Genomic DNA, 19,810 nt, shown 5'->3' with positions numbered 1-19,810 from the left:
CCGGCAACTGCAGATAATAGTTATGATGTATCCACCACATCAGCATCCATACAACATTCTGGAGTCTAATACCTTTGTGATTATTGAATTGATCAAGCCTGGTATAAGCCTGGTGCTTATCATATTGATAATCCTACTTTATTCTCTATTTTGAGTTTCTGGATAAAGACACTGATATCAGTGAAACTTTAACTCTGATAAACATCTCTGGAATTCCAGACCAAACATCTCAAAACTTGAATTTTAAATGTTACTTATTTGTTATTGTTTTTTTCTTCAAAATGCTGTGGTTATGGGTAAGGACATCTTGGAACATAACAACACTGCGAATGTCTTTCATGTGGTGTCTTTACAAGTAGGACCAAGTCAGGAACGGAAACAGGACCTAATTGCAAATCGTTTGCCACAAGTTTTATTGAAGGAAAGAGGAAAGGCTGCGCTGACGATCCAGTGTTCGCTGGACGCGGGAAGCAAGTCGCTCTAGTACTTTGAATGTGATCCGAACACGGAAGTGGGTCTTCCGTAGAGAGCGATGGCGGTGTCAGGGACGGAAAAACTGGTCAGCAGCCGGGACCGGGAGAGCAAGGCGTGGTCGGGGTCGGAAACGAGTCGTAAGCCAGAACGGGAGAATAGACGTAGTCGGGGACAAAAAGAGGTCGTAAGCCGGGACAGGAGAGCAAACGTGGTCAGGATTAAAACAGGTCGTAGCCGGAGACAGGTGGGAGTCAGGATTGAAAAAAGGCTTGCCTAGTATACACTGAGGTTCGCAGACGGACTGACAACAGGGGACTGACAGGACTGGGTTCAAATAGTGACAGGGAGCCAATCAGAATCCGCGGCGGTTGGCGCCAAATGAGCGGGCACAGGTGAATCACATCAGTAATCATGACATACGAGAATCTTCCGGGAATGGGATGGTAATGGATCTAAGAAGAGTACATCTGCAACAATTAGTCGACAATGAAATTGACAGGTTTTTCCTATGGACTTTGCCATCGCTACATGAATGTAATCTCTGCTGAGAGTCACACAAGCACATTAGCCAATAGCGTCGCAGTGTAGAGCGATAACTTAATCATACAGGAATGGCTGCAATGACTTCAAGTACGTGTACGAACACTTCTGAAGTTTTGGAGCTTTTAGCTTAAATACGGCGAATAAAAAGTGCAAATGCAAAGTTTGCGAAGCAGACCTTGCGGATCATGGCTGTAGATCTATGACGCACGAACATTACAAGAGCACAATGGACTTTTGTACGAAACGGAGTCGGATTTGCTTCAGAAAAATTCAAGTAATGTTCAAGTCAATAAGGTTTTGATATTATGCATTGTGTATTTTATGTGCAATTTCACCATTAAGCGAGCATTAGTGTTATGCCAGACAAACATGTTTGAATTTAAATGCATGCTGTCCGGAGAACAAATTTCAGTAGTTTATTGCTTTCTTGCTCTCCCATTGAATTGATGAATAGGCTTCATTTAGTTGTAAATTTGACTGTGCCTTACCAGACACTATTATCACTGTACACCACTGTCACAAAATTAGAAGGTCATGAAAATTAGACTGTAGAAGAAAGCAAACATAAATCTTCAAAATCAAATAAATTGAAACTAATCCATCTATTGCTTTGTGAATGCAATAATATAGTAAATAACCACAAGGGTTCTTACACTCCTTTCATGGCACCTTTTACGGACTCTCAAAGCGAACTTTCCAATTTCTCCAGCACCATTAAAAGAATAGATACATTTAAACAATCTCAAGGATTTAACAAGAACATCAACCAAAATTTAAGCACTTTTGAAACCTAGTATACACAACGTTAAAATTTTAGCATTTTCAAGGATTTGAAGCACCCGTACAAATCCAGAACTATTTATATGAATCACAAGTTTAATAATAGTCACAATAAGCCGACATGCTTTCATCCCTTCCATGACAATACAATTGAATTTTAAGCCTTTGGAGCGTAGGCGGAAGAAAGAGCATCTGGAGGAAACCCACCCACAAACAATGCCGAGGATAAAATCCCAAATATCAGGAAGCGAGGCAGACGCGATGCATTACGACCCCCAAATTGGCAATGAGTCCATTAGAACTCGGAAACAGGCACCTACTTCATTTTAACAATGCCGCTATCCAGAAAATTCTAATATCAGTTTCACCAACGCAATACAATTTTCTGATGAAGCACATTTACGAAAACACATTAACAATCCTTAATCTCTTCCGAGAGTACTTTATCTAAATGAATTGTGAACAAGCTCTTCATGTTTCATTAGCAATGCGTGAAAATCAAATTTTAAAAATCCAGCAAAAAGAAATACAGAGAATCTTTGGGAGCAGACGCACCTGTTGCAGCCCAGCTCACTCAATTCGATTATTTTTCTAAATGTCAACAGGGCGCACCATGCATCAGCACAAAAAAAAACGCTTCCACAGAAAGCCACACAGCTTCTGTGACGAAGCTCACATCCTCTGTCACTTCTGTCCATTTTGGCGGGGAAAGACAGAACCCTCGACCGCTTCTGGTGTCTGTACCGGGAGCAAAGAGAAAGTCCCTTGGTAGCGTCCCGGTGGTAAGGAGCAGGTCCCACAACCACTTCTGGTACCCTGTTCCTGCAAAGATAAAAGGGTCTCTGTCACTTCTATCCGTTTTGGTCAGGAAGGACAAGGACTCTCAGTCGCTTCTGGTCCAGTCCGGGTGGCAAGGAAAAGATACACTAGCGTCTTTTGGTCCCCTCTGTTGAGGGCAAGATGATCCCTCAGCCTCTTCTGGTCCCCTGCTAAGATGGCTCAGAGAAGGTCCCACGGTTGCTTCTGTCTGTTTCCGGGGGAAGGACAAGGACCTTCAGCTATTTTTGCTCCCCTGTTCCGGAAACAAGGAGAAAATTCTTTGGATGCTTCTGGTCCGCTGTCCTGGAAGCAAACCGAAGGTCCCTCAGCCACTTATGATTACCTGTTCGAGGAGAAGTTCGGTCAGCCACTTCAGTTCTGGCAAGGAGAAGTAGGTCCCTCAGGTCCCTTTATAAAAAACAAGCTTATAACAAAAAAAAAAATACAACACAGTTCTAAGTTCAAGTATCATCCAATTAGCATAATGCACAACAAAAGTAAATTTTGTTTCCAAAGTGAAAATGTGTTACAAAACTCAAATGTGTCAAAATGTAACAATTTCAAGACAGTAAATTAGAATACAAGTTTTTTTTTTTTTTTCACGCAACAGAAATGCTTTTTGAAAAGTATAAACTTCAAGAATTCAACTATAAACGTAAAAAAATACTTTTACAAGACCACAAGTTTAGCTCCCATCATGAAAATAATTTTCCAAAATTAGCTTACTAAGCTATGGGGTCTTTCCTGATGGTCAATTAGCTTCCCATGGGTAGACTTCTAAAAGGATATTTTGAGCATTTTACATTCTTAAGACTTACGAATGAAGTGCTAGAATTATAAAAAATGTGTAGCTATTTTCTTGTTTTTAATCTCTGAAGGAGATTTGATGAGTGTGATTGTGATATGTCGCTTTGTGGTGTTAAGTGAGTTATCGCAAGCAAAATTTCCGATGGTGTAGGTCTTTGGAGCTGGTCTGTGGGTTGAGTTTGACTGTTCTCACCACTCTTTGCCTCTGCTTATCTGAGATTTTTCTTGGCCTGCCACTCCAGGCCTTAACTAGAACTGTGCCTGTGTGCTTCCATTTCCTCACTATGTTCCTCACAGTGGAAACTGACAGCTGAAATCTCTGAGCTAGCTTTTTGTATCCTTCCCTTAAACCATGATGTTGAACAACCTTTGTTTTCAGGTCATTTGACAGTTGTTCTGAGGCTCCCATGTTGCCACTCTGCAGAGAAAATGCGAAGAGGAGAACAACTTGCAACTGGTCGCCTTAAATATCCTTTCTCATGATTGGCTTCACCTGAGTATGTAGGTCAAGGCGTCAACGAGCTAACCAAACAAATTTTGTGTTTCAATAATTAGTGCTAAATGTATTTAAATCAATAAAACAACTTTGGTGTCCACATTTATGCACCTGCCTACTTTTGTTTAAGTAATTATTGCACACTTTCGGTAAATCCTATGAACTTCATTTCACTTTTCAGATATCACTGTGTTTGTCTGCTATTTGATATATTTAACTGAAATCGCTGATCTGAACAACCAATGATTTATAAAGGAAAATCTTGAAAATGATCAAGGGTGCCCAAACTTTTGCATACGACTGTAATCTGGCAAAGGGCCTTCATATTTTTTATTTTATTTTGATGGCACAAAAAATGCCATCTTCACACAACTTCATTTTGATCGCGTAACAGTGAAAAACTTCTACTACCCATGTGATCTTGAGTCGCCTCTCAAAGGCCTGAAACGGTTTGCCATTATCAATAATTCAAAGCGGCACCTGTCTCCTTTCATTTTTTGTAGAGCAATACAAACTCAGCAAAATGGAAAAACAAAAGTTGCAGGACCGGACAAGCATTGACAACTGTCCCTGCTGTCCACCAGGCGCCCTAAACCTCATCTGGCCATTTCTTGGCCTGGCCCGCTCCAATCTAAAATGGTTATTTGGGGGCACTCTCCTCTTATCAATGTGTGTTTACCCGACAACAACTCCTGCATGTGATGAAGCATGTCCAGGTCTGAAAGACTAACAAAAGACAATGCATGCCCAAAAACAGAATTCATTTCTGTTGCCACTGATGTTTCCTGCATTGTCCCACCAGCTCTGCTATTACATTCTATCGGCTTCATAAATAAACAATGAAATATCTCCAAATGCAATGTGCTGTTCCTCCTCAAATGGACAGGACTAATCACAATAGCTCCCAATTAAGCTAATAAAACAGAAAACAGTATTAGAATACTGACATTCCATTTCCCATCACCAGGTCGCATTTATTACAAAAAACAAAGGATGAAAAAGTGAGATGATGCCAAAATTAGCCATAAAAACTAAGTAGCTGTAAAATACAAATCAACAGTTGTAGATTAATTCAAACGAACCATTGACAAATGATTTGACAATCGTGTGTTTCAGGACCTTTTCTACTCCATCCTTAGAATTCTGGGCCAGTAAAAAATGAGAATCCTTAATGCCAGCAGGATATTTTTGTGCATTTCTTTTAATTGCTAGTATTTTGGGAAACATGACCAGCATCTGCGCCTGTTTTTTGACATAAACGTTTCGAATAACAGGATAGCTGACCAAAATAATCCAATTATCTTTGTTTTGTATATATTTTAGTTCGTTCAGTAATTGGACAGTTTTGGCTAGTTTAACTAAATGTTTGTTTTTCTTTTGTTTTTTACACAATCACCCCAAATATTAGCCTTATTAAAAACAGATGTAATTGTTTTGAAAAATAAACTAATGTGTGTCTGTTTTCATACTAAAGAATCTACTTTATTGGTTTGTTTGTAAACAACCAATTTTGTGGGGTTCCTTATTAGTATCTTGTATGCCCCATTTCATAGTTGGGCGCTACCCGGGTTTGGAACTGGGCACAGGTGAGTCCAATCACCACACACCTGTCCCTGATTATCCTGACTCTTTATAATGACATTTTGGACAACATAATTTATCTTATTTGGTTTTTGTTTCTTGTTTGGACAGTTTGTTTGTTTTGCGCTCACTTGGTTTTTTTTTTGTTGTTGTTGTATTTGGTTTTGATAATACATTTACTTATTTTCAGCACTACTGCCTCAGTCCCTGCTTCCCCTTCACTTGGGTCCAACCCCTCGGCAAAAAGCAACAGATCCCAACATTCTTTTTTCAAACCAACCCAGAAAAATGCATCAAATTAATGCAATCAAATGTTTTTTTGGTTTTTTTAAACAAAAGTTTTCAGAGTGTACCCTGAAAGTTGCATCAGATTTGTCCCATTGTGGATCCGATTTGTGTGATGTTTTTGTTTTTATATTCAAGCCTTGTGTGGGCCATATCGTTTCAATCAACAAAGCAAGTCAATTTTTTTTATGTCCTCTGGTGTTCATCACAATCTTTAAATTTCAAAGTCGCTTTGAAGAGCCAGGCCAGGTCAGTCCCACAACAGTGAAAAATCACGGAACACCCTCACCCGGATGCCTACACCTCTTCCATAAAAGAATTCCAGTTGCACTTTCATATTGTCAATATGTGACCAGGAATCATCCTGAGTTAAAAAAGCACTCACATTTCTTTACGTCCCCGCCAGGTCGGTCTTTGGGGTTGGCCTGGACAGGGATGAGTGCCACCAGGCTGTACTTGCCCAAGATACACCAAAGTAAATAGTGGCCCTAGTGGTTAAGGGAACCATAGATGAAAAAGGAAGGCAAAACACAGGCTGGAACATAATCAGAAAGTACAAGTAAGTGTGAAGGCATCGCATAATGTCAAAGCAGACTGTGTGGGATAGACAGTGGGTGGGCAAAACTGGGGATTTTGATATCAGTCCGTTCCAAGTAAATACAGTTTGGTATCGATTGATATTGATCGGATCCTTTTTTCCTGGAAATGTTATGATCAGGATTGTCATGAACGTCATGAGTTACTGGGTGGTTGGGTGTATGCCTTAACCACTAGGGTCATAGGGGCACCATTTCCTGTGTTGTCTCTTGGGCAAGTCCAGCTAGTATAAAAAGAGAAATACTAATATTTTTATTACGCCTGTCCAAGAAATGATAGCCAAGAGAGTCAAACATAAAATATCATCAATGTAATGAAAATACAAATATACTGCAGTATCGATCAATACCGATTTAATACATTTTTCTTCGATACGTCATGATTGTTCATGGAGTTGGTTTATAATTACAACAAACACAGCAAAACAATTTTTAGGCACTAAATATGTTTTTTAAATTATATAATTATATAACTTAAAAAATATAAATGTTCCTAACACATCTGCTTTAGATCCAATCCGATACTATTTGCTGGGAAACCTCGTGATCATGATAATCATAATTGTCATAAGTTACCAGTATAATATATATATATATATATATATATATATATACACACATAATATATCATGCCTGTTTAAGAAACAAAAGCCAAAAGATTCAAACCAAAAAAAGCTGCAATGTAACGAAAATCCAAATACTGTATGTAGCCGTTTTGGTTCTTTTGCCATAGTGACATCGGATTAACAGGTTTTTGTCCAGGAACAGTAACATGTTCACATCTTTGGTTGCAGCTTGTTGCTACGTGTTTATGTAAATTTGTGGTGTTGCCACAGTAGTAGACCACTTTACCAAACAGAATACACCAGACATTTCTGTAGTTGCCTCTCTCTTTTTCTACTTCGGGTAGGGGTGGGCAGATTGATCTGGCTGTTTAAAAATTATTCTCTTCTGCCTGGCAGGTTGGATGCAGAAGGTCAACCATTAGGGAGATGGTCTAGTCAGGTAGTCCTAAAAATGTGCCTCTCAGTTAACACTCAGGCATAGACCTTGAGAGTTCCAGAGGGCTCTGGGTGAGAGTGGGAGAGGGACTGCGCTGTATACGCGAAGAAGTTGTACTTTAAAAAAAAATGGTGGAAGAGCAAATTATCGATCCCAGGACAATAGTAACAATCCAGTATAGGTACCTTCTTCGTTTCCATAATATCGATATTTGGATCGATCAGCCTACCTCCAGTATGTGATTAAATGGGCCAGGTGGACGCCAATTTACACAAAATGAAACCAGGGAAGGGGATTGGGTTCCGGTGCAGTTGGCCCTCAGGTACGAAAGCGGTCTCATTCGACAATCCCCCCCTTAAGTCATTTCACATTGATTTACACCACGGATTACGTGTCCATGATAAATTTGGAGGGCGAGACGGCAAAGGGATCTCTAGAATATGAGACAATCTCAGGCGCTGTTCGTGACGGTGTGTAATCATTCCACGGGGTTCTCATGCATAGCCATCAGTCATGCGCCAACCTAAAGCCCTTTGCTCAAGTGCTTATTAAGCATCGGTATATGTTATGAGAGAGGCTGAATAATGCAGTGTTCCCAGTTACGATCCACGTTTTATTGATTCCGCATCGAGTAGGATGATAAGTCTGGCTACGTTCATTTATCTTCGAGCACCCGTTCATATTTGTGTCTGCGAGGGCCATGGCGTAGAATCGATAGCACAAGCAAGTACAAAGCTCCTAACGGGGGAATTGAAAAGCAATAAGGAATCATAGCTTTGCTCGAGGGTACATGTGACAGTTGGAGTTTTCTGAAAAAGGGTTCTTGGGGAAACACAGAAACACAAAGTCAAGGATTCAAATATTAACCAATACACTAGCTTTACCAGTGGTTGACCGTCAAGGCCCTGCATAGCCTTCTCTGCTGGCCTAAAAAATATCTGAATACATCCATTATCTTCACTCCTCATCCTCAGTAGGGTCACAGGCGTGCTGGAGCCCATCCCATGACCTCAGAACTGTGCCGCTGAATCACTCATCTGCCGTGCCGCCCAAAATCTAAATCCATCCATCCATTATCTGCACCACTTATCCTGAGTAAGGTCAGGGGGGTGCTGGAGCCCATTCCAGCTATTTTCGGGCAGTGGGCAGGGGACACCCTGAACTGATTGCCAGCCAGTCGCAGGGCACACAGAACAGACAACACACTCGCTCGTTCATTCAGATCTAGCGACAATTTGGACCGACAAATTAACCTGACATTCATGTTCTTGGAATGTGGGGGGAAAACCGGAGTGCCCGAAAGAAACTCATGCAAGCACGGGGAGAACATGCAAACTCCACACAGAAAGGTTCGATCCAATGACCTCAGACTGTGCCGCACACGTGCTAACCACTGCGCTGGCGTGCTGCCCAATATCTGGATCATGTGATGTAATTTTATTTTGTTCATAGATACTGAGTAAATCATCCTTTTATTGCTTATTTTTATATATTTTTTGTTATTTGACTTTTTGCCCTGTTGAGTAGCATTATTGTTTCACAAAAGAATGATTGGCATTAGAGGTAAGATGTAAAGATCGAGAACAAAATTCAAGTGCGGGGTGGTTGGAGGAATGCCAATTAGGGGCTGTTCATTCAGCCAAAATCATCCCTCCTCCTCACATATGAAAAGTGAAATTTTGGGTTTGTTTTGGGCTCGGCCCCTCAAAACAAGTTAATTAGACGAGCTCTGGTTGGGTCAGTCTTTATTACCTGTGGGACGGGGTCAAGCTGGAATTTTTAGGGTTTGTCCTTCCTCTAATTGGGATGTTTAGGCTTGCTATGTTTTTCATTAAAATGATTACCATAATGTCCTTTCCTGATGCCATCTGCTGCCATCTTCATCTATGTGGATAAAACTCCCTCAGGTCCATTCCTCACATGGAAAGTCTGTTGTTCAGGGTCGTAGGGTCTGTGTCTTAGGCAAATACAACCTGGTGGCGCCCATGCCTCTCCAGGCTAACATATGTTACTACCCGGTCTCGAACCAGGGACCTTTCACGTATTAGGTAAATGTGCAAACCACTGCACTACGTGAACCTATACTATGCTATAATTATATATTATTTCTATAATAATTAATTTTATTTTAAACAATATGTGTTTCTGTGTATCAAGTTTTCGGGGTTGTTGGGCTGGGAAGACGGAAGACATTTGTTTTATTGTACACTGAATGTTTTCATCTGAAATTCTGAGTGGTAACTAATTGGTCGAAAAATGCTTTCATTGCTGTATTTGTGGTTATTTCCCAAGAAAACTCTCCTCTGTCAATCCACTGAGACACTGATAGTAACTATCAGGAGCGATTTTTGTCTCTATTAGAACTACTCCATCATTGGAAAAGACTACAAAGACCCCTCACCAAATCACGCTTCGATTTTTGCTGGTTAACTTAATTGTCTTTATTGTTATTGATATACATACAGCAAATGCTATCATGGGGAAAGTTTGTTGGGTCTGCGCGACTGTGATTGGCTGGTGTTTGCTGTCAGTCCAACAGCCGGGCGAACAAGTCAATGTGTCCACCCAAAACAACCTGCAAAGCATGGCTATAGGTAGTAATTTGGGGGCGTGTTGCATTGAAAAAAAAATCATCGATTAAATCCGACTCAAAAGAAAGTCTTAAAGACAGCAAAGAAATAATGATCACCAACAGGTGGTTCGTGGATTGGTATTGGCTCTGGAAAGAGACTAAAAAGGCGTCAGGAGAGGTAAAAATTGAGCTCCGGCCTACTGCGGATAGGGTATGAAACAACTCTCACAAGTTACACCTACCAGGCTTATATCTCACCAAAGCCAGATCCATTACCCATGAAACGGATGACCTGGAACTACAATTTATAGGAAACCACTGTATTTTGATCATCCAGAGACCTATCTCAATCTAAGGATACCAGATGCTAGTATGCGGCTAGTCCGCCGGTCTCTATCATTGAAAGGAGAAGACCTCCAATTTGATTATACTTTTGTGTAATGCCGATAAAAACAATGAATTTGACTTTTATTTATTTGTACATCTATAGTTGTTTTGTTACAATAGTTTGCTTTCAGTTTGTAAGGACGTCATCTCAGGGTAAGTTTGACCCCTGAAGGCTTTCATGAAGGAACGTTGCTACAGATTTTCATATATTGCGGGGTGCTCTGCCCCCATTCACTGCAATAATTGTTTTGTTTTTTTGAAAAGCTTCAGGCGAGCGAGAAAGGCTTTCCAGGTCCCTGGCAAGTAATGATCCCCCCGTCCAAAATGTAATTACAGGTCTGCTTTAAAGCAGAAGCATGAAGTGTTATGCCCTTTTCTAATGAAACGTTTTTTTAGTGGAGACCATTCTCCCCAGGAAGTAGAACACCTCGTTCACTAGACAAATAGTAATTCTTTTAGTATATTGTGAGCATGGCTGAAAAACCCACTCAGTTTTCATGAGTCCTGAGGGGGGCAAATCGTGATGGGCTCGTCTCAAAAGAGTGATTGGAACAAAACATGTTGGCTGTGTTTTTTGTGAGAAATTGGCAGCATAAAATAGCCAAAATTTCCCCAAGAATTGATTCGGATATATCGCAATAAGTCACCGTGAATGACCAAAAAACTACTGCGGAGAGAACGGAACATTTGTATTGCTCCTGATAAAAAAAATGGATCCAATTTACAGGAAGGGGGGGTTTATGAATTTTAAATGAAGCCTTTCAACTTCTAAAAAACACATTAAAATGTAATGTATGCAGCTTGGATTATTTTAAGCCTACAAAGTGACTTTTAGCGGATGTTGGGGCAGCACAGATCTACATGACTGATGAAAGGTTGCTTTATCTTTCCAGGCCGCGGTATCAAAGTCAAGGCCCACGGGCCGCATTCGGCCCACAAAAAGGTCACCACGGCCCTTGAGGTGATCTTGATTCATTACTGTTTCATACAAGGAATCGTGTATTGTTAATCTTTACTGTATACGACAATACCTAGAAGAAGGTGTTGTTTTCAGTTTTGCACTATATTTTATTGTATTTTAGCCCAATTATATTTTAAAACATGTTTCAGTTGATTGACTATATATCTATCCTGGTCATATCCCTAAAGAGGGATGACCGACAGCAAGACAAACACATACAAAAACAAAGAAAATAAAAAAGGGAAAAAGTAGCAAAAAAACACTCACAACATTTTTTGGACCATAGCAACCCAAATGCCCAAGAAACCCAAAATAGTTAAGCACCTCAGCACCCAAGTCAGTCATGCTTTCGTCCCTCCAGATGAAACGGGACACAAGAAAGTGGCCATGTGACTCGGGTCAGGGTGACACAGCACACTCTTTTGTTCAACAGCAGGGCCCAACAGCTTTCACTGGTTTACCCCTGCCGCATCATACCAATCCCTTAGAACACGTCTAAACATCCCACTATCAATTTACATCAGCTCTCCACTTATTCCCATCACCAACAAGAACTCTAGCTTCCATTAGACTTAGACCTCTTTCCTGCAGTGCACTCATAACACCATCCATCAACGTCAATCGCGGCCTTCCTCTTTGTCTCCTTCCATTTACTTCTGCTCTGTAGATCCTCCTCAACAATCTCTCCTCATCCATCCTCTCCATGTGTCCAAACCACCCGAGTACTCTCTTATCCACACGGTAGCTCAGTTCCACTACTACTCCAGTTCTGTCTCGAACTATTTCATTTCTCAATCTATCCAATCTTGTCACTCCTAACATACTCCTCAAACACTTCACCTCAAAAACATTTCATTTCCTTCTCAGGTCTGCATTCAAGCTCCAAGTCTCTGCACCATACAACACAGTCGGCACAATCACACTCTCATACAGCCCCCTCTTAACATCCATACTCATACTCTTGTTGCTCATCACTCTCCTCAGAGCACCCAAAACCTTGCTTCCTTGATTAACTCTGTGCAATACCTCGCACTCCATTCCACCAACTGTAGCACATCACACCCCAAGTACCTAAAGATTTCAACTTCTTCTAGCACCTGTCCATGCAACCTTATTTCCCATGCCCACTCCATCAAGTGAAGTTGAGTGACACCGAAGTAAATTTTGCCCATATTTATTAAAAAAGAAACTATAGGCTATTGATGTTGCCTTAATAATATTGACTTATTTGAGTTATTGGTCATGTTATGAGGATTTTCATCGAAAGGAAAATTGTCTTTTGTGCCTGTTGAAAGTTAAAGACAGAGCCATCAGTAAATAACGTATATTTATCTGATTGTATTGAAATATACTTAGCTGTACTCTACTGAAATTAATAATAATAACTTAATCAAGTACATTTTTTAACCTAAGATACAGTAAATATAGTATGAATTGAGGCTATTTTTCTGATATGGATACCCTAAGTCAGTGTTTCAAAACATTTCTTGAACCAAGGCACACTTTTCTCATAGTGAAATCTCGGGGTACACTGTTGAAATGTTAAAAAAATATTCCCAGCACCAGTTTCTTGTGTTTTCTAGAAATATGTCTTAAGTTTTAGTAGGTTCCATTCGGTTTACCATACCAGTGGTTCTCAAATAGTCTAACTTCAGGGCCAACCGTCCCACCCTAAAAAAATGCCCACTACTCAAATGTATTGTCTGAAAGAATTGTGCAGTTCCAACCAGAGATAGTAGAATATATTCACATGAAAAATGACCAAAACAACTTCAAGTGAGAGTATTCCCTTTGATGCTCAATTTGCTGCATTTTTAATCAAATCCAAAACACTTCCCCTCAGTGAATTTGTCTTTAAGATAATGTATTCCATATCTCATATCGTCTCCGCTGCTCAGCTTGTGTAAACAAACTTTTTCATTCTTTTTCTGTTGGGTGAAATGGTGCATTATACACCTCGGCAGTGTTCCCTCTAAGCTGCTCGCGTGCGCAATTGCGCACTGCTCGCACATTCTCAGCGCACAAGAAAATCTAGCCAGCGCACAAAAATGAGGGCTCAAAATTATTAATTAAGAAGCGACTTAAGTCAAAGTTACAGTGCATGAAGGTAAAAATACACGGGTTCCCCTGACCTTGTGTCCTAAATGCAGTATTTTGAAGTCGAGTCGAAGTAGAACGAAGTTGAGTAAAGTTATTAGAGTTTGTCGAGAACCGGCTTCTTCGGCTCGGCTCACTAAGAGGAACCGGCTCTTTCGGGTCCTAAACAGCTCTTAGGTTGTTTTTGCTTCCTTAATCCCAACATGACCAAATATTATGTAAAAGTATGCACAAAATGACTAAAGGAAGGGGGAATAGGACAAAAAAGAAAAAAATGCCAAAATGAAAAAGTAGTGAAAAGCTGAGAAAAAAGAAACAAAAGGAAGAGAAAAAAAAGTAGCTCAGGAAGTAGAGCGCTCGTCTTGGGATCAAGGGATCCCAGTTCGAATCCCGGCTCGTCCGTGTTACATGTCGAAGTGTCCTTGGGTAAGACACTGAACCCCTAACACCCCCAAGCGCCTTACATGGCTGCAAGGCCACTATTGGGAAATGTGGAGCACATTGTAAAGCGCTTTGGGAAGTCATTGACTTGAAAAACGCTATATAAATGCAGATCATTTCATTCATTTCATTTTACAAGTGGAGAAAGCACAACCAGGGCTAAAGCAATGAAAAGGAGCTAAAAAATTGAACTGGTTTAAGTAATCACTGACAAAATATAATTGACATTACATGATTCAGATATCGTTAGGCCAGTTGAGCAGGCCCTGCAAGCCCTGATGGTCCATCACTGACGTCAATTGTCAGAATCCGAACGGAAGGTGGACCCAGACGCATAACGATTTCACACAAGCTTTATTTTACGGAAACGGGGCAGTCATGGGCGGAAACATAAACGCCAGCGATTTAGCGATCACTAGGCAGTGAGACAGAGAAGTCAGGCGTGGGAAAACAGGAAGCCAGGGGCAGATGAGATTGAAACCACACAAAACAGACTGGCTCGATACCAGATACAGGATACACAAGCAAGATACCGGACGGAACAGGACAGATGGGATCGATACCTAATACTGGATACATGAGCAAGATACCGGACAGGACGGAATAAACACAATCGATAACGGATACTGGGTACACAAGCAGGATACCGGACAGGACAGGACAGACGAGATCAATACAGGATACACAAGCAAGATACCTTACAGGACGGGACAGACGGGATCGATACTGGAGCAAGATACCGGACAGGACGGGCCAGACGGAATCAATACCGGACAGGACTGCCCAGACGGGATCGATACCGGATACTGGAGCAAGATACCGGACAGGACAGAAGGGATCGATACCGGATACACGAGCAAGATACAGGACAGGGAAGGACAGACGGGATCGATATCGGATACTGGATACTGGGGCAAGATACGGGACAGGACCAGAAAGATGGGATCGATACCGGATACTGGATGTACAAGCAGGATACCGGACAGAGTCAAAATACACGTCTTGCAAGTGCAGAGGTTCGTTGACGGACTGACCAGGAGTGAATGAGAGCACTGAGTTTAAATAGGAGGGGAGCCAATCAGACAACAAGCAACAGCTGGCGCCAAACAAGCGGGCCCAAGTGAAGGCAATGGGCAATCGTGACATCAACTCCTATTTGCAGGGAATTATCCCCATCTTCTGTTAGGAACTTAAAATGACCCTACATTTTTCTTATCCTCTTCTTAGAAGTATTTTACCAGGGGAAAGGGCAGCGACTTATGGGTCCTGAACCACCAGTTGAAAAACACTGCACTAGACTATATGCATCATTTCAAAATCCCATCAAGTAACCGACACTCTAAAGAAGCCCATGACTCTAAGCTGACTCCAAAAATTCAGCATTCTATTTTAGCGTAGTTTCGGCTTAGATGCGAGTATTAACGATAGGGAGAAAATTTACATGAGGAGAAATAAGGCGTCTTTGTAGTGTCTGCTTGAAACCGCCAGAACTGTTTTCATTTGTAGTTGGTAGGTGAATATACTTAATTGATCTTAACATTTTATTTCATTGAGGTGGATTTGACCTAAATGCGAGTATGTACAGTAGAAAGAATATCTACATGAGGAGAAATTCAGCACCCTTGTACTCTGTACTCAAGATCATCATAACTATACATTTGTAGTTCATAGGTAAATAAATATTCACCCTTAAGGGTACTTCAAGTGAAGCAAGAGTACTCAACAATCAGAGGACACCCACCAAGTGATCAGCTAAGAGTAATGGGTTACTTTAGGGTGTTGATTATCTGATGGAATTTTGGAAACTATTTAAAAGCATAAGGTCTAGTGCAATGTTTCTCAATTGGTGGGTCAGGACCCAAAATATTGCCGCAGACACGTTCAGTGGGTTCTTAAACAACAGATGGCGATAAGTCCCTGCAAATGCGAGTTGACATAAGTGATGGGCCGTCAGGGCCTGCAATGCCTTCTCTGTTGGCTTATAACATATCTGGGCTAATAGCCCAATTTTTGGGGGCACTTTGACTTTGACACAAGTGTTCCAGGCCACCTTATTTTTTCTCTCCACGTTTCCGTTTTGCAAAACAAATTCTGATCTCCACTCAAACACGGATAGCCACAGACGAAGACGAACGTCGGCGGCGAATGTCACCATGTTTGACGGCAGACGTTCTCGAAGACTGACAGCTTTGCACCGTTCAGAATAAATATGCCGCTAGCGTTCCAGCAGACTAGTGATCACGTTTTGCAGTCTGTGACGGAACCTGTGGCCCATCCATCTGCTTCGGATGGCAGGAGCATAGAAAAAGTAAAGAAAAACTTGGCACAAGAAATCCTTTCTGCTCGCATTTCAAGTCTGGTTGGACTCTACTCGCGATCGTTGTTGGGACTAACACGTAACAAAGCAACCGGTTCCTAGAGCGCGATTACTTTTCTCGGGTACAAGTGCTCTAACTGGTTATTAATAAAAATTGTGTAACTCTACTGTCAGTAATACTTGGTGTGTTACTATGTTAGTCCACTACTTTATTCTGTACATGTAGATGATTAATTACAGAGTCCTCTGATTCTTGAGTAGCGACGCGAGAAAAGGCGGCAGGCGTGATCGGGCTACCCCCGTAACTGTGGGGAGCCCGCTCGTCCGACGACCCCAGTAGCGCGGCGCGACGACAGGCGAAAGGCGGCGGACGTGCGCGGGATCCACGTAACTGTGTCGGTGTCGTGCGTATCGCGCCCGAAAGTACCGGCGCCGCGGGTTAGGGGCTCGCTCTCGGGAGCGACCGAACGGCACCCGCAGTGCGCGCAAGTAAAAACCCTGTCGTGTCGTAATATCGCCCAGCTGTACGACTCTTAGCAGTGGATCACTCGGCTTGTGCGTCGATGAAGAACGCAGCTAGCTGCGAGAACTAATGTGATTTGCAGCTAAGATTGGCTGGCAACCAGTTCAGGGTGTCCCCTGCCCTCTGCCCGGAGATGGCTGGGATGGGCTCCAGCCCCCTCGCAACCCTAATAAGGATAAGCAGTGCAGATAATGAGATGAGATTTTTTTTTTTTTTTTTAAGGGGCATTGCTACTTCGCAGATTTTCACTTTTAGCGGGTGGTTTTGGTCCCCATTAACCGCGATAAGGTCCCACTGTACTATTAATCAGTGTCCTATTCCGTCAAACGGAATGTTTGTTTGCAGGGACTAGTAATATTACGATCCAAATATTGCTGAAATTCGAATGTGAATGTTATATTAAGCCTTTCATTGGATAAAAGACTAAAAAGACAAACTATGAAAAAGCTGAACCGCTAGGTTACTGTGACCAAATAAGAACATTGGGACACACATTGGCGCATTGGTGAGGTTGAGTTGCCATGCCACAAGCCCTGCTTAGATGGGCAGGTAGCCATGACAATATGAGACCATAGACTATTTTAAATGAAACAAACTTTTTCTGCCTCATGTGTATTAAATCGTTTCGGAAAATAGTTTAACTAGAATATACAGTCTCCTGGTTCTTATTTCTGGTATAGCATGCATTTAAGATAAATGAAACAGGCTGAGGTTCAGGTCAAACCTTGCGTAAACAACAAATAATTTCTTATTTGGACTGTTTGTAATAAGATTAAGAGGGCTGGGTTAGTCATAAAATGCGGCTAATCCGATTCATTGTGCGCCTTGCTCCTCATGCTTTTATTTGCACTTGCCATTTATTTTTTCTTTTCAACCCTGTTGCACCAAACACGGCATAACAAAATGAACCAATCAAATGAAATGAGAAAAGGGATAACGGGTTAAAGCGAAAGGCTTCCAAGAGTCCCCGAAATAAGTTTGGAAGCTTCTTCTATCATGTCTTCTCCATTTCCTCTCCATTTTTGTTTTAACTTTAAGTTTGGGGTGTGTAGTACAAATTATCCACTTGAACTCAGGTTAACTCACTGAACAAGCCCCAAGTGTATTGGTTTGAGTGAGTAAATGCGGATATTGCCTTTTGGCGTGACAAGAAGCTGTGTTCGGTTTCAGTATAATTGTGTTTCAGAAAATGCAGTCACTTTCACTTAGCTTTGTTGCTTAAATCATTAAAAGCAATGTCCATTGTAACACTGTTTTTAGTAAAAATGAGATGAACTTATTTCTTTGAAGTGCAGAACTTATCGTTCATTTCGTATTGGATGGAAGGGCAAACACTCCAGGGACCCAACTATGTGTAAAACAAGCTACTGAACAGTCCACGTTTCTATAATAGGCTCCCTTTAAAGCTTGATGATGCATCCCCATGGAAACATTGTGACCCAAGCAGCAGGGGGGCAATCAGCGGTGAATTATAATTAGGCTGCAAACAAGCAGATGGGGGCTAGTAGGGGGCCGTGATAAAATGTATATCGAACATTGCTGTAGAGGTTGACTTGACAGGCAAGGAGAGTCCATTAAAAGTGTTAGAACAAAAAAGGCCACTGGGACAGTGACTATCTGGATAGTTCATAAATATCTGAACACTGTGGACAGAGTTGGGAGGCAGCGATTAGGAAGAAAAATGTTTTTGTCCACCAAAAATGGGAACACGTTGCAGTGAAGGCTAGTTTAGATTCCGGATTTTTTTTTTAACCTAAAAATAGAGTGAAGGAAATACATTACACTATACTGCAAAATAATAAAAAATGTACGCCAATGGCCAAACAATTACATTACTTTAAGTGTAATTTTTCAAATTTTCCTCCACCTTTTACTTGTTTGAGTAGGTTTATTTTACTTGGTTCTGTTTCAATATTGAAAACCTTCAAAGGAGATTGTATAGAATGACAGGGTTGTTCGTTATTTTGATTATCAATGATCACCGTAGTTTGTAATTTTGACTATTATGCACTGTTTTTTGTCATGATTTGCCCATTGCCCATACCTTTGCCCGCTCGTTTGGCTCCAGCTGCTGCTCATCTCCTGATTGGTTCCTCTCCGATTTAAACTAAACACTCTCATTCATTTCTGGTCAGACCATCAGGGAACCTCAGCACATGCAAGGCAAGCAATTTTTGACTCTGGCTCCCGTTTGTTTCATTCTATCCTCTATCCTACTCGTCTGCCCCTGGCTTCCCGGTCGTCTCCCGCTACCTGACTGGATTCCTTCCTTCGACCACGCTCTGATCTCCCGTCCCGGCTGCTTGACTCGTTTCCGCCCTCCGACCACGCTCCTATCTCGTGGACTTCCTTCTTCTCCCGCCCAGCGATCAACGAATCGCTGGCGTTTGTTTTCCCGCGCCTTAACTTCTCCGCTTTCGCAATAAAGCTTTGTGTGAAACGTTACACGTTTAGTTCTACCGTCTGTTCTGGCTTTGACGGTTTTTGATTAGTTAAGTGTATTCTGCTTGCTTCCTTTTTAATATTGGGCACCTACAGAGATTTTTTTTTGTTATTTTGACTAATATTGCTTACTGTTGTTTGTGGATTTTTACCATTATGCATTGTTCACACGGACTAGAATTTTTGCATCTTAAGGGTTTAGGTATAGTCCTCTCCTGTTCTCCTTGAAAGTTCAAAATTCATTGATGTCTTACTCAAAATAAGCTAAATTGTCTGACACAATACATTGTTGTGCTTGTTTAATGGGTTATTTTTCTAGCATTGGTAGAAGTTTTTTTTACCTGAGGAAACACATTTTAGACCTTCGGAGGAACTTTATTTTTGTGTTATTTTTTTACTCTGAGCGCAATTTTATTACATATATCAACGTTATACATCAAATTGGGTTTTATCATTGAAAAAAATAAACGGTGCCCCTATGACCCTAGTGGTTAAGAGGAGCCAACCGTCCTTGCAACCAACCAACTAACCAACATCTCAAGAATACAGCCAGAGTCCGCCCATTTCTCACTCAGGCAAACACAAAGGTGCTGATGCATGCTTTTATATCTTCTTGTTTCAATTTTTTTTGTCTTCCGTAAAAGAACATTGCTAGCCTGAGCTCCTACAAAATTCAGCAGAACATGA

This window comes from Urocampus carinirostris, chromosome 13, assembly GCF_059441175.1.
Source record: "Urocampus carinirostris isolate Australia breed hairy pipefish chromosome 13, RoL_Ucar_1.0, whole genome shotgun sequence".
Lineage (NCBI taxonomy): Eukaryota > Metazoa > Chordata > Actinopteri > Syngnathiformes > Syngnathidae > Urocampus > Urocampus carinirostris.
Note: the sequence above shows the minus strand (reverse complement) of the source record.